The 14713-nt window shown below is 43.8% G+C and overlaps 1 long non-coding RNA gene across 1 annotated transcript; it reads right to left on the bottom strand.

Moving 5' to 3' along the window:
* Positions 1-1245: 1245 nt before the first annotated feature.
* On the bottom strand, positions 1246-14137 carry LOC119853456. The gene is made up of 3 exons (XR_005292084.2): positions 13625-14137; positions 2736-2842; positions 1246-2580 (listed from the first exon to the last, which is right to left on the bottom strand). It is a non-coding gene; the product is annotated as an uncharacterized LOC119853456 (long non-coding RNA).
* Between the last annotated feature and the right edge of the window lie 576 nt (positions 14138-14713).

The raw sequence follows: 14713 nt of genomic DNA, 5'->3' as shown, positions 1-14713 counted from the left end.
AGATTCAGGCTTATTCTTATTTGGGCTGAACTCATTTCCTCATACCTTATTGCAACTCACATTTCCCCTTTTAAATCTACTGAATTCTTTCAAGACCAGAAACAGAAGAAAAACAAGGTATCAGTGAATTTCATTAACATCTCACATTTTTTTAAAAAAGGAAAATCTCTCTCATACACATTAAGAACTAAGGGCTGAGATCACCATAAATCATATTCATGTAGGTGTTGGAGACAAATATAATTTACATATAAAAATATCTTCAAGCAGAAATAGCAATGATATTGCCGCTTCATCCATATGTGTAGAGACTCTTCACAATCATTTAATAGTCAACATTCCTTGAGGGGATTATAGCCCTCCTTACTCAGATATAGCACCTGCAAGTTCTCCAGCAAACCTACGCTCCTGCCCACTTGTAAGGGTGGCATTATGTTCACTCTCACAACAAGGTGAGGCAAGCATATATGCCAGTCAAAGAATCTGACATAGTTTGAGAAGGTTAAGATGCAGAATGCTAAGAGTAACGTTTTAAGAAGCTCCTGGCATACCCCACATTTTTTCTGCATTCAATCCTACTCTCAGGGTTGTCCTACCTGCATAACCCTTGTGGCAGGGGATTAGAGCAGATGGCAGTGCCATTGTATTGTGTACAGACAGAAGGGTCATCACCTTTTAAAAATTCAGTGTTGAAGTTGTTTTCTTCTAGTAGGAAATTTCATGCTGGTGAAAGGTGCAGCACTGTCTAATGAAGTTCACTGTTTATTCACAGTACAGATATGGGCAGAGCAAGGATGCCTACTTGAAACCTCTCAGAGTGCCTGCACCCTCACCGGCAGGGATGAAAGGGTATTTCAGTCTCCATGTCTATTCAGTCCTTGGATTCTCTGCTGTGGTTTCCAGCCAGGATACCATTCAGCATGAGTTTGTGGATTTGTTTGTTTTTGTGATGTGAACAGCTGTCTTCTACAAAATGGCCTGAGATCACCAATTCTTTCATGAAGACCAGCCATCTGGCTGAGCAATTGATGGGAACACTTTCCAGTTATTACCAAGCTGGGCTGGATCTCCAGTACTAGCGATGAAAGGCTTTGTATGGCATAACCAGTGGTCACCTAATATCCTAAGAGTTCACACTGGTACATAATAAAGAGTTCCCATGGTCCAATATGATGCTTTTATTGTGAATAGCAGCTCTGGTGACATACCAAAAATTGATTTGTTGAATTACTTAGTTGATGAAAAATGACTAAAATCAAATGTAACTGAGGATTAGTATTTGACTAGCTCTAACAAATAGTCACTATAAGGCTTTTTTCTGAGGCCCCTGCCTCAGGTCTGTCTCCATCTTCAATCTTGGACCCCTAGAGGAGTCATTAAAAGCATCTCATAGACAGAAGCATAGAACTTAGGTAAAGCCATTCCTCCGGTCACATCAGTTACTAGGGTGTTACATCTCATGTTCCTGTGCTGAGTGCCACAGAATCTATTAAGGAACTTATTTACTTGGACTCATCATACTCCTAAGATACAGGAGAGGATAAGGCTGGTCTCCAAAAATAAACTAAGCAAACTCTGGGGGAATTGCAGCTCGTGGGCTGAGCTGATCTCCCTTTTCCAACAGAGTGATGGGAAGAAAAGGGGCCTTTCAGCTAAATTCTCCCCTCCAGCAGATTGGGAATCTGACCTTGTCTGGAGTGTCAAAAAAAAAAAAAAAATAGTACAGCTAGCCCTGAGAGAGGGCTTCCATCTACTGCAGCTATTTGCTAGTTCCATTTCCTCTCTCACCTATTAAGATTCTAAGGCACTTCTGTATTGAACCCATGCTCATTCCCCAGCTGCCCTAATCTGCTACCTCTGATACCTTGGGAATCTTAACAAGCATGCACACCTAATCCCTGCAGGGAAGGCCAGAGGTTGACCTGAGTGCTCTGAAACTGGTGATTCAGGACACAGCATATATATCTCATTTGCTCAGTCTCCCATATGGCTCTGCAATGGGGTTTGCAAACTTCACACAGAACATATGTGGCGGAAAGAGAGTCTTCCCCACTTATATGCAACCAGGCTGACCACACCCAGGCTCAGCTGCCAGAACTGCCAGTCACAGAGACACACACCCAGAGTTGACACCAATAAGGAAAATGAGCCAAGCAATAAAGGAAGAAGAACAGAAGGTAAAGGGAGGCAGAAGGGCCTGGGATAATAGCCCCATGCCAGGCTGCCTATAGGGAACTAAAAATGGAATCAAAGGAGGACTGCAAACCAGGAGTTTAAGGGCTGATTGATTTGTTTTATATTAAGTTGACAGACTGGGCTAATTTGAGTTAAACAGAGAAGACCCTGTTCAGCAAAAGTGAGCCACCAAAAAAAGGACTGCACAGAACCATTGACAGGCTCACAATAGGAAACATATCACTGCCCTCAGGTCTAGGGAGTTCATGTATGCAAAGAGAGGTGTCCACTGTGGCATTATTTTTTTCTCCCTCCTTATGTCAACAGATGTTCCTGTTATGTTGCTACTCCGAGGAAGGCGATTTGCTGGCCTCTCTGGACTCCTGGGATCTGGTCCAGCTGCAGCTGTGTAAAAAGGATACATATAACACTGGACTCTTGTTCTCATTTCAGCTTGACATCATTCTGACATTGATCATCAGGTAGCAGCCATTGGGTTTCTCTGGATTCCTCCTCCCATCCACACCCTTTTATTTCCACAACCCTGCTCACATACTTACTCATGGCTCAAATGATTTTCAGAATCAGGAAATATCTTGTGGGTCTGTTGATCATAGCATGGTTTTCTCTGCTAATACCTCCTGTGTACGCTGGAAAAGCAGCATCTCTGAAACAAGCATAGTAAATCACCAGGATTTAGTTTATACAATCTTTATATCTCCATAAAATATTAAATGTTTTTATGTAACACATTTCAAGTATCAATTCTTTTTGACAGTTAAATGAAATCAGATCAGTTGTATTTTACATCTTACATGCATAGCAGAATCACCATTTCTTTCCAGTGACTGGAAAGGATAACTGCAATTTTTTAACCAGTAAGTGAATACATGCAATTACAGAACATTCTCTAGACATTACTGGCTCCAATCCTGAATACCTAACTGCCATGTTAGGCACCTAACCCTGTAGGTGCCTAAATTCCCTAGGCATGGAAGTTTGTGTCTATAAAGGCCCCTAAGTGCCTAAAAAATCCAGTGGACATGCCCACAGCTACCTAATGCTCATGCCCAGCACCTAGATCATGATTAAATCCTGAGGATCCCACCAGGCTAGGCATTTCCCCATCTCTCTCACGTGTTGGGCCTGATCTAGTGGACTTGCTCAGAGGCAATACAACTATAGATTGAACCCAAAACACAGGAAGTGGTGGTAACCCTGCTTTGTCCAATTGCCCAGTGGTTAGAGCGCTCATCCAAAACATGGGTGGTCAGGGTTCAAATCCCCACTTGGGCTGAGAGGAGCAGGGGTGTGAACCTGACTCTCCCACGTGATTGGGAGTGCCCTAGAAGACAGACTATAGAGTCACTCACATGGCCTTTGGAAGAAAAGGCTGACCTGCCTTAGGCCAATCTATAGCAGCTGTGCCACTATAGTTAAGGTTGCTTCACAACTTCTGTTTAAAGTTCAACCTTTCCAAGTCCTCTAAAATCAACATGCTTAGTCTGATTTCTTTAGTATTTGGTATGCCTCGGGAGGGTGCAGGGTAAGGTTAGCGACCCAAATCTAGAGTCATTTGAGCCAGGTGTTCTGGAGTTAAGTGTAGGGAAAAATAGCCATTTTGTAAAAAATTTCTAGACTTTGTTCCCTAAGAGATAGAGATCAAATTATTGATGTGATGTGGACAAAATGATCTTTCAATTTGTAGAGTTTTAACGAGAGTAGTGCAATAGCACTCACTAAATCTTTGGGGGACCCAAACTGAGAATAGTATTTTAGAAAGTGTACTTTTTTCTTAACACTGCTTGTGTGTCAATTCAGAAAAACGGCTAGTGAAATTTGTGTCATTTTATGTGGTTTAAAGCTTGATTATTGTAAGTGCTCTAAAATCTGAACAGTTAATCATATTTCTTTGAAATTTGGTATGCCTGATTAGGATGTGGAGTAATATTAGTGAACCAAATTTGGTGTAATTTGACCCAAGGGTTACAGAGTTAAAATCCACCCCCCCAAAAAATGGAAATTAAATATGGAAGTGTTATTTACTCCTTCTGAGAATATTAGGGGGTCACCAAATGAAAATACACTGCAGGTTTAAAAACAAACAAAAGGAAGTATTTCTTCCACACAGTCAACCTGTAGAACTCCTTGCCAGAGGATGTCATGGAGACCCCAACTATAACAGGGTTCAAAAAAAAAAAAAAAAAAACACCCTAACTAGGTAAGTTCATGGAGGATAGCCATTGATGGACCTACTAGCCAGGACGGGCAGGGATGGTGTCCCTAGCCTGTTTGCCAGGAGCTGGGAATGGGAGATAGAACAAGTAATCATCAAGTGATCCTTTCCCTGTTCATTCCTTCTGAAGCACCTGGCATTGACCGCTGTCAGAAAATAGGTTACAGGGCTAGAGGGACCTTTGGTCTGACCCCCCCCCCCAGGTCTGGCCATTCTTATGGTGTCCTTCTACTCCCTTGTACTGTTAAGCTGAGAGGTACTAATGACTGGATGAATCACACAGACCGACGGCTGTGAACTCAACATAAGCGACTTATCCTTAGTTAACATAAGGATAAGTTAATCACAACCCCACCCACTAAAGATAAAGAGTTTTGGATTGAGTGGCTAGAGTTTGCTACAATTTGAGAGCCAAGGGTGGAAATTTTATTTGGGGGAGGGGGCATGTAATCAAAGTCTTGGGGGAAATATTAGACTGAGTGCTTCCTGGGAGGAGCAGAGGAGTGGGGGGGGGGGGAAGAAGGGAAGAATAGGAGGAGAGGGGTTTGGGGCAGAAGTGAGGGGAGGAAGTGATGTAGCTTTCCCCTTTCCTTACATACAAAGGGTGAACAAACAGCTTTTCTTATACCATAATCACATCTCTGTTACACCCGTCATAGTAATCCACACATGTCCTCATATCAAACCCACCTTTACCAAGCAGGCCCAACTACTACCTCCACCAATGTAGTGTAGGCATACCTAACACACAGATTACACCTGGAGTATGTGCAAATAATTCTTGTTGACTACTGCCACCTCCAGGGGATCAGAGGGAAGGTGGCACCGGCAAACTTTGTTGTCGTTGTCCTTTAATAAAAGTTAAGTGGACTCCTGTGAGTGAGAGTAAAAGGCGGTGAAGAGCTTCTACCTTTCAGTACTTGTGGGGTTGGCAGAGTAAAGGTAAGTGTGTTAATAGGACATATTGGGGCATTGCTGAAAGAGGGCAGTTAAGGTTGCATGGGCAACCTTACTGTATATTTATTGGGTTTCATAAGTCTGAGTTTGTTCAATTCAGCATTCTGCAAGGGGATGACATACACCAAACAACCTTAATTCTGCAATAACATGGTTTTATCCATTGAATATGTAGTATATTTATACTTCGGTGGACAATTGCATCAAGGTGAAACCTTCAAAAATTCTATGGCCTCTTTTTCTAGACATGTTCCGACAGGCACATTTTTGGCCTGTTTCACTCGCCATTAAAGATACTCAGCATGTAAAAATCTCTCTTTATGAATATTATGTCTGCAAAACCTTCTGAATATTGGCGGATGTGATTGCAGAGCCATTGGCCATTATCTTTGAAAACTCACGGCGATCGGGGGAGGTCCCGGAAGACTGGAAAAAGGCTAATGTAGTGCCCATCTTTAAAAAAGGGAAGGAGGAGGATCCTGGAAACTATAGGCCAGTCAGCCTCACCTCAGTCCCTGGAAAAATCATGGAGCAGGTCCTCAAGGAATCAATTCTGAGGCACTTAGCGGAGAGGAAAGTGATCAGGAACAGTCAGCATGGATTCATCAAGCGGAAGTCATGCTTGACTAATCTAATTGCCTTCTATGACTAGATAACTGGCTCTGTGGATGAGGGGAAAGCAGTGGACATGTTATTCCTTGACTTCAGCAAAGCTTTTGACACCATCTCCCACAGTATTCTTGCCAGTAAATTAAAGGAGTATAGGCTGGATGAATGGACGATAAGGTGGATAGAAAGCTGGCTAGATTGTCAGGCTCAACGGGTAGTGATGAATGGGTCCATGTTTACTTGGCAGCTGGTATCAAGCAGAGTGCCCCAAGGGTCGGTCCTGGGGCCAGTTTTGTTCAATATCGTCATTAGTGATCTGGAGGATGGTGTTGATTGCACCCTCAGCAAGTTTGCTAATGACACTAAACTGGGAGGAGAGGTAGATATGCTGGAGGGTAGGGATAGGATATAGAGGGCCCTAGACAAATTGGAGGATTGGGCCAAAAGAAGTCTGATGAGGTTCAACAAGGACAAGCGCCTGCACTTAGGATGAAAGAAGCCCATGCACCGCTACAGACTAGGGACCAAATGGCTAGTCAGCAGTTCTGCAGAAAAGGACCTAGGGGTTACAGTGGATGAGAAGCTGGATATGAATCAGTGTGCCCTTGTTGCCAAGAAGGCCAATGGCATTTTGGGCTGTATAAGTAGGGGCATTGCCAGAAAATCGAGGGATGTGATTGTTCCCCTCTATTTGACATTGGTAAGGCCTCATCTGGAGTACTGTGTCCAGTTTGGGGCCCCACACTACAAGAAGGATGTAGAAAAATTGGAAAGTGTTCAGCGGAGGGCAACAAAAATGATTAGGGGTCTGGAACACATGATTTATAAGGAGAGGCTGAGGGACCTGGGATTGTTTAGTCTGTGGAAGAGCAGAATGAGTGGGGGGGATTTGACAGCTGCTTTCAACTACCTGAAAAGGGGTTCCAAAGAGGATGGATCTAGACTGTTCAGTGGTAGCAGACGACAGAATGCAGAGTAACGATCTCAAGTTGCAGACGGAAAAAAAATACACACAAGTACCATAGTAGAAATCAAGGAAATGGATTTTATCTTCATAAAATAAAAAAGGGAATCCAGAACTATTACATTTGGTATTGTAGAAGCGTAGAAAACAGAAAGTGTTGCTAGAATGCTCTATTACACCTTCAACATCCTGTATTCACAAAAATTACTTTACATAATGAGGAAGGATCCAAAGTGGAGTATGCTACCCAAATTTCCTTTTTTATCCCTTGATTTCTACTGCTTCCCTCATTCTGTTTTCCCTCTATCTGCAAGACTCCTTAGGAAAGCCATCTGCAGCTTGGCCAGCTGTGATCCAACAGCCTAAGTTAGATTTTCAATTTCACCTTTGTTTATGTTTGTTATTTCTTCCAGCATGTTTCCTATTTTACAGCTGAAGCACACCTGACAAAAGCTCTCTACAGACAATAATAAGAAAAAGACTGAACAGAAGAGGTTTAGTATGACCTATGTAGATGGCAAGCAAAGATCAAACATTAAAGAAATACACAAGAGAAAGGACAAAAGAGGGAGGCATTCAGCATTTCTGTGCTTTGCATTTTATTGTGACCATGGTTGAACCCATCTATTTACAGTCAGAGAAAAAATGTTTTCCTGACCACAGCTGAAGAGAGACTCTGACAGAGTTTTCCTGCTCGCCATCTCCCATGTCATCAGTGTTTTCTGGGAGAAGAATTTGAGGTGGTTTTCCACCTAAGTGGTTACAGCTGTTTCCACATGATCAGTCAGATGGAGTTTCTGCCTGTGTTTGTTTTGGCTCTGATTTTCAACTGGAGCTCGGCAGGATGACAGAGTTTGCTCTGGGTCTTGGGACTTTGGACAAACATTCCAGAATTTCTGACTTCTTAACATTAATGTTTGATGAATTCTGCTCTTAATTTCTTCTAGAAAAAAAAAAGTCAAGCCCACTGGGGATTTCTGTTAGGTTGAAAACAAAAGATGGTTGCAAGACTTTCTTTTGGGGAGTAGAGGGGAAAGAAATAATTTACCACCCTGTGAAAATGAGACTGCTTTAAAAAAGAATTTTGTACTGTAATTTTCTCAAATTGCAGGCTTCAGTTCTGCTGTATATTTTCTTATTTGTCATGCTTGAAAGGAAACATCCACTGTGGGTATTTGTAAAGCTAAAGCCTCTGTGACAAAGTTTGGAACATAGTCAAATAATCAGTTGCAAAGATCAGTTTTCATGTGTGCAGTATAACTGTCTCAAAGCTGCTATTTTAACAACCCTCAAAGCATCATCACTCTATTATTTTATGTAAGTTGCCTTTAAAGAAACATGATAAAGATCTGGGGTAAAATCCTGAAAGGCAAAGGGAGTTCTGCCATTAATTTCAATGGGGCCATGTAGCGGGGTGAGACTCACTGGTGCAGCACCTCCTGCTGGTCATCCAGGGAATTAGCTCTTCACCAGCACTGGAGTGCCCTCTGCAGGCCAGAGTCTCGTCTCCCGCTGGCTCTGTGTCCCTGCTGGACACTGGTGCCTCTTTATCTCAGGGTTCTGCCCCAGCAATACCCCCTTGCTGGGTCTCTCCTCCCAGGGAACCCCCAACCCTCTAGACCCACCTTGCCTCAGTAGCTACTGCCAGTCATCAGCTAGCCCCCGTTCACTGGGGCAGACTGCAGTTAATGGCCACTCATCATTAGCAAGGGTGTAAGACCTGCTGCCTTTGCCTATCTTCAGGCTGCCCCTCTGCAGCCCTAGTGCATCTGTAGGCCTTCACCAAGACCTGCAGCCTGGGGGTTTATCAGGCTGGAGCTCTCTTTGCCGCTGTGCTGGCACACGGTTCCCAGGCAGCTAGCCCTTCCCACTCCAGGGCTAGGGTGAACCTCCTCCAGCTTCTGGCCCACAGCCCTCTTATAAGGGCCAGCTGGGCCCTAATTGAGCTGGCCACAGCTGTGGCTGCTTCCCCACTGCTTCCCCCAGCTGTTCTCATTCCATTTCCTAGCCACAGCCCTCTCCAGGGCTGCTTTTAACCCCCCGTTCTGCAAGAGCAGGACAGCTGCCCCACTATAGGCCAGGATTTCATCTCTGCTATCTGAACACTTGAAAGACTGGAAAATGGAGGTAATAAAACCTGAAATCTGGGAACATTTCTTATTGCACAGAGCTGGATGGAAAAATGTATTCACAGCTTACTTGAAAAAGGATAGCAATTTCTTTTTACTAAATTTGTATGTAAATAATGTTCCAACAGCTGCATTACTGCAGAAGGTTGCTGCTGATTTTTACACGTCTTCCAACAAGTAAGGGACATTTAAATGTACATCCTTTTGACATAATTGTCAGCTGGGCCCAGATCCTCCTCTCACTGAAGTCAATGAGAATAAGATTGAGCACAGAGTGACAGATCTTCAATTGAGGTGAATTGCCACAGCTCCATGGATGAAATCATGACAATTTTCACCAGCTAAGAATCTGCCTCTCAATAGCTATCACTGTGCTTTTGTTTTGATTTCAATGGTAAAAATGAGAGAAGGAAAAGAGGGAGAGGGCAGGGCTTTGTGGGTGTGTAAATAGAAAAAACATTTTTAATGAATATGCAGTTTTGCACAGGAGCAGCTTCATACACGCAGCTTCACAGAACACCTGCGTACAGCAGGTGTATCAATCACTGTCCACTGATCCATGTCAGCTGCTGTAGAAGCTAGCACTAGAAATGATGCTAGCTTCACCTTGTGCACTCCTACATCAAAGTGTGAAAGCTCTTGGCAACCTCTTCCCCGGTTTGTTTATCAAGTCAGCGGCCTATTGGAAACCTGAGTTTACTAATCTACTCCACTGACTGTCTTTTCATACACTGCAGTGTGAAGGCGGATGGTTAAGAAAGGTTTTGAAGTTCAATGAGTTTATTTTTGCAAATCCTAAAAAATTAAAAAGGAAAGCACTTGCTCATATGCCAAACACACTCCCCCCCCAAACCTCTTGAAGCTGTTCCCTCCTGTGCCTCAGTGGCTATATGACAATAGGGCAACATTAGGGGGTCAGCTGTCCTCAGTCATAATAAGTAAAGGCCCTCAAGAGAAATGAGGTGAATATCACCCACAACAGAGACTGGATCCAATAGCAATTTGCTTTTTAAGTATTGCTATAGTCCAAGCAAAAATACCCAGGCTTCCATTTCAGTATGTAAAATTCTTTACTTTTTAAACCAATACACAGAATAATTTCTGCCATACTTAATTTGTAAGGGCTGGATCCAAAGGGATTAGAATGAGGGGTAGGTGGGTGGCTTTTCAAATGTTAATGGGGAGCTCTTTCCATGCAGAGTGGAAGACTTGGGAGAAAGCGCACAGTTACTTGTGAGAAGCCCAGAGGAATAGGCAAGCGAGGCTGGCATGAATGGCACAGCAAAGAAGAGGGTAACTTTACATTAAGAGATTAGAATTGATAGTTTGGAAGGCGCTAGTTGATGGAAGGATCCTATAGGTGAAGATAAGCACATGGTCAATGTGGGGGAAGAACAGGAACCAGATGTGGAATGCAAAGAGGAAGTGGACAAAGGAACAGTCTAGAAAAAATGAACTTAACAGCATCATTTGGAATGGATTTAAGGGGAGCAAACTGGGAGTAATCCAATCCAAAGAGGAGGAAATCATCATAGTCAAAGCAGAGGGCTTCAGCACACATTTTGGTAGTTTGTGCAGGAAGAAAAGGCTTGATCTCAGATGTTTTACAAGAGGTGGCAGTGAGATTGTCTGTGGATTGTCAACTGCATTTGTATTGTTTTTAAGGGCTTAACTCTTATTTATAATGTTTTCTTAGGAACTTCTCGCTATGATATTTTTACACCCAGAAGACAAAAATAAAATATTAAATAAACTCTTAATAGTGCAAGACATTTTCACATTGAGGGTTCAGGAGACTGGTAATGAGATAGGGAGAGTGTCACCTATGGATCATGAGTATACATCCAGTCCAGGGTAAGTGATGATGAACCAGTGATTACTATCTGATGATTGCTCAGTGGCTAATGTAAAATGAATTAGTAGTCTCAAGAAGAGAGAGATCACCAGAAAAAAAAAATCTCAAAAGTTATCAGTTTGGATAAGTCAAGTCTGGAGGTTTGTTTGATCCATCCAAACATTTTGACAGGACTGTGTGACCCTCCCTCAGTCTCAGCACGTTAACAGACTGTTACTATACAATCTACCACCTGCACATTGATTTCCCTTGTCAGCCACCATCACAAGGAGCTTGTGGTTGGGGAGGAATGGGCAGCCCACCCTCTCCTGCATCCATTGGTTTCAGGGAGTCCAGTTCTTCCAGTCAGCAGGATTATTTTCTGGAAGATGTCCAGTCAGCTGACTTCTGACTCTGGTGCAGCATGCCTTCTCTGCTCAATCAGCCCTTTAAAAAAAACTTAAGGAACTCTGGAGTCCTCTTCCCTCTGCATCCCCATGAGACTGGAGCTTTTTGCAGTGTCTGGAATTCCAAAGTGGTTTGAAATTTTCAGAATGGTTCCCAAATTGAAACAGATGCACACCTGTACTAGATAGGTTCCAAAGGTTTCCCCATATATTTCACAATTTAAGATAGAAACTGATTGTAGTGGGGCAGCTGCCCCATTCCTGGAGAACAGGGGTTAAAAGCAGCCCTGGAGAGTGCTGTGGCTGAGAAAAGGGATTAAGAGCAGCTGAGGGAGGCTGGCAAGATAGTTGACCCCAGGTGTGGCTGGCTTAATCAGGCCACAGCTGGCCTGGTAAAAGGGCTGTGGGGCCAGGAAGACAGGAGTCTGACCCTAGCCCTGGAGTGATAAGGGCTAGCTGCCTGAGAGGATGGTACCTGAAGCAAAGCAGAGCAATAGGGCAAGGGATCTGGGGAGCTCCAGCTTGGTAAACCCCCAGGCTGCAGATCTTGAAAGGCCTACAAAGGTACTGGGGCTACAGAGGTGCAGCTTGGGAATAGGCAGAAGCAGCTGGTCCAACCACTTTGCCAGTGATGAGTGGATTACAGACTACAGTCTGCCCAGTGAGTGGGGGCTAGATGACGACTAGCAGTAGCCACTGAGGCAAGGTGGGTTTAGAGGGTTGGGGGTTCCCCTGGGAGGGGATACCCAGTGTGTGAGGGTACTGCGGTGGGCAGAATCCTGAAGTAAAGGGCACCAGGGGTCTGGGAGGGATACAGGGGCACTGAGGCAGGCAAGCCACTAGCCAGCAGAGGGCACTCTGGAGGCTGGAGAGCTAATTCTCAAGATGACTAGCAGGAGGCACTGCGCTAGTGAGTCCTCACCTTGCTACACTGATCATAAAGTTTAGAAGCCGTTGAGCCATCATTAAAAAGCTTTTGAACAGAGCAAACTGTGCCAAAATAAAAGGTTACTCGTGAAACTGAAGAGGAGCCAGTTTAATCCAAGCACCTCAGTTAAGCATAATAGAACATATGCATCAGAAGTGGAGAGTACCATAGAATGTGATGTAGGAGAACAGGGTACATGCTTACTGAAGCATATCAATCTCTATGATAAAATAGAGATCTGCTACTGGAGATACATGAATTGTACCTTATGAGGAGGCAAAAGTTCAAGACCTCAGAAAGTTGAAGCCTAGGGATAGCCAAAGGTGAGGAGAAGTTTCATCCCTGCTACATCAAAGCAGTTCTGTTCAAGAGTTGAATGGTTATTGGTCATGTGATTGTTAAAAGGAGAGGAATGAGCATTCCTTGCAGAATGAAATCAGAAGTGTGATATTCATGAACATCTGTACAAAAGGAGAGCAAGAGGAATTCTTTAAAAGCCTGGTTTTGGTATGCACAAGGATTTAAAACACCACACTAGCAACATTCAATGTACCAACATATTGATGACAGCAGCATAATTTCCAATCACCTGCAACCTTAGGAAGCAACAAGAAAAAGACCTTAGAAATGTATATTAACGGTCCTCTTTATATTGAAGGCAAATACTATTTAAAGGTAATTAACTCATTCACACCACCCTGGTTCTAGTCTAAAAGTTTCTGGCTGAAACAGTGATTCTTAATCTGAAATCCATTTTTGCAAAACAGATTTGATATTTGTAAAAAAAGTGCAGAAGAAAAAATTAGTGTAATTGAACCAAGTTCATACAAATAGTCAAATGAGCTAGCAGAATAAATTCTTCAAGTTATGAAAAAATACTCAAAGCAAAGGAGGATAATCTTGATCCTTACTGAACTATAATTTTGAAACAAAATATATTCAGAAAGACCTATCTAGAATCACATACCTGCTTAGTAATAGATAGATATCTGGAGGTAATAAATGCCACTTACAACTTTTGAATTAGAAAAAGAAAATATTTTCTATGAAATTTGTAATGGTTTTCTCCCCATTTTCCAACCAGGTCTACAACTAGTTTACATGAAACAAAAATTAGCCACTTTTTTTTAAGAAGCTGAGCCTTCACAAGCAGATGCAGAAAAGTTACTGCCACACAAAAGTAAAGCCAGCCTCCTCTTTGAAAACTGCTGACCAGATTGGTGTACATCAAGGAAGCAAATGAGAACCTGCTTAAGAGTAGAACAAAAAGTACTGCTCCCACATTTTATAGGGGAGTAGAGATGAATCCAGAAAGATATCTTGACAGTTCCAATACACTCTGAAAGACATAGCCTGAAACATCCCTATAACAGTGCCAGACTCACCACAGCAGCACCTCTTGCTGGTTGCTTAGGGAATTTGCTCTTTCAGCAGCATGCCTTCACAAGGGTGAAGCACCACTACATTATTTTCTCGGTCTCCACCATCCTCACTGTCAGACTCATGTCACTCCCGGATGGCATCTGCTTCTCCAGCTGTGCTCGCTCTGCTGGCTCTCCCCACTTTCCAGGAGACCAGCAGCTTCTGGTTCTATCAGTCACCTCAATGGCTCACTGCAGACCTCAGTCTAGCCCCTTTCTCCAAGGTCAAACTGCAGTCTGGCTTAGCCACTCTCATCACTGACAAGTCAGGGGAAAAGGGTGAGGGGCCCTGACCCAGGGACACTCTCACGGCAGCCACTTACTGCCCACCTCCAGTTCTCCTCTACTGCCTGCTTCCCTTGGCCACTTCCCCATAGCCCCAGCACCTTCTCTGCCCCTTTGTGTCAGGGCCCCAGTCTGGCAGTCATCAGCCTAGAGCTTTCCCAGCCAGCCCTGGCCCTGGCCCTGGCCCTGGCCCTGGCCCTGGCCCTGGCCCTGGCCCTGGCCCTGGCCCTGGCCCTGGCCCACTCTGTCTTAGCTGCTTCTCTCTAAGAGCTAGTTTTTCTCCCTTTGCCCTCTCTGCCCTGCAGCCTTCTTCTTATAGGGCCCAGCCTGGCCCTGATAGGCTGCTTTCAAGCCTCCACTTGATTGACTCCCTATAAGCTCTTCCAGGATTGTCTGGGACTCTGCGCAGCCTCTCTGGCTTGCTTTAATCCCTTCCACACCAGAGTGGGGGTAGCTGCACAACTACAATCCCAAGCCACAGTATGTTGTGAATACCACACCACATCAGAAAGAAAGCTTGGAAGGAAACAAGAAAAACTATGTACTCTCTATACACATTTCATAGCTGCATAGAGTTCAAGGCCAGAAAGACCATCTAGTCTAACTTCCTGTATATCACAGGCCATTACATTTCACCCAGTAATCCCTATACTGAGCCCAGTAACTTGGGTTACACTAAAGAATTTCAGTCCTCAGGAAACTAAACTGTGTGCCACAGGCAGAGATCAGGAGAGACCAAGGTGTCACCAATGCCTGAAATCCCTGCAA

The sequence above is a fragment of the Dermochelys coriacea genome, chromosome 3, assembly GCF_009764565.3.
Source record: "Dermochelys coriacea isolate rDerCor1 chromosome 3, rDerCor1.pri.v4, whole genome shotgun sequence".
NCBI classification, from domain to species: Eukaryota; Metazoa; Chordata; order Testudines; family Dermochelyidae; genus Dermochelys; species Dermochelys coriacea.
This window is presented reverse-complemented; position numbering and strand designations above follow the sequence as displayed.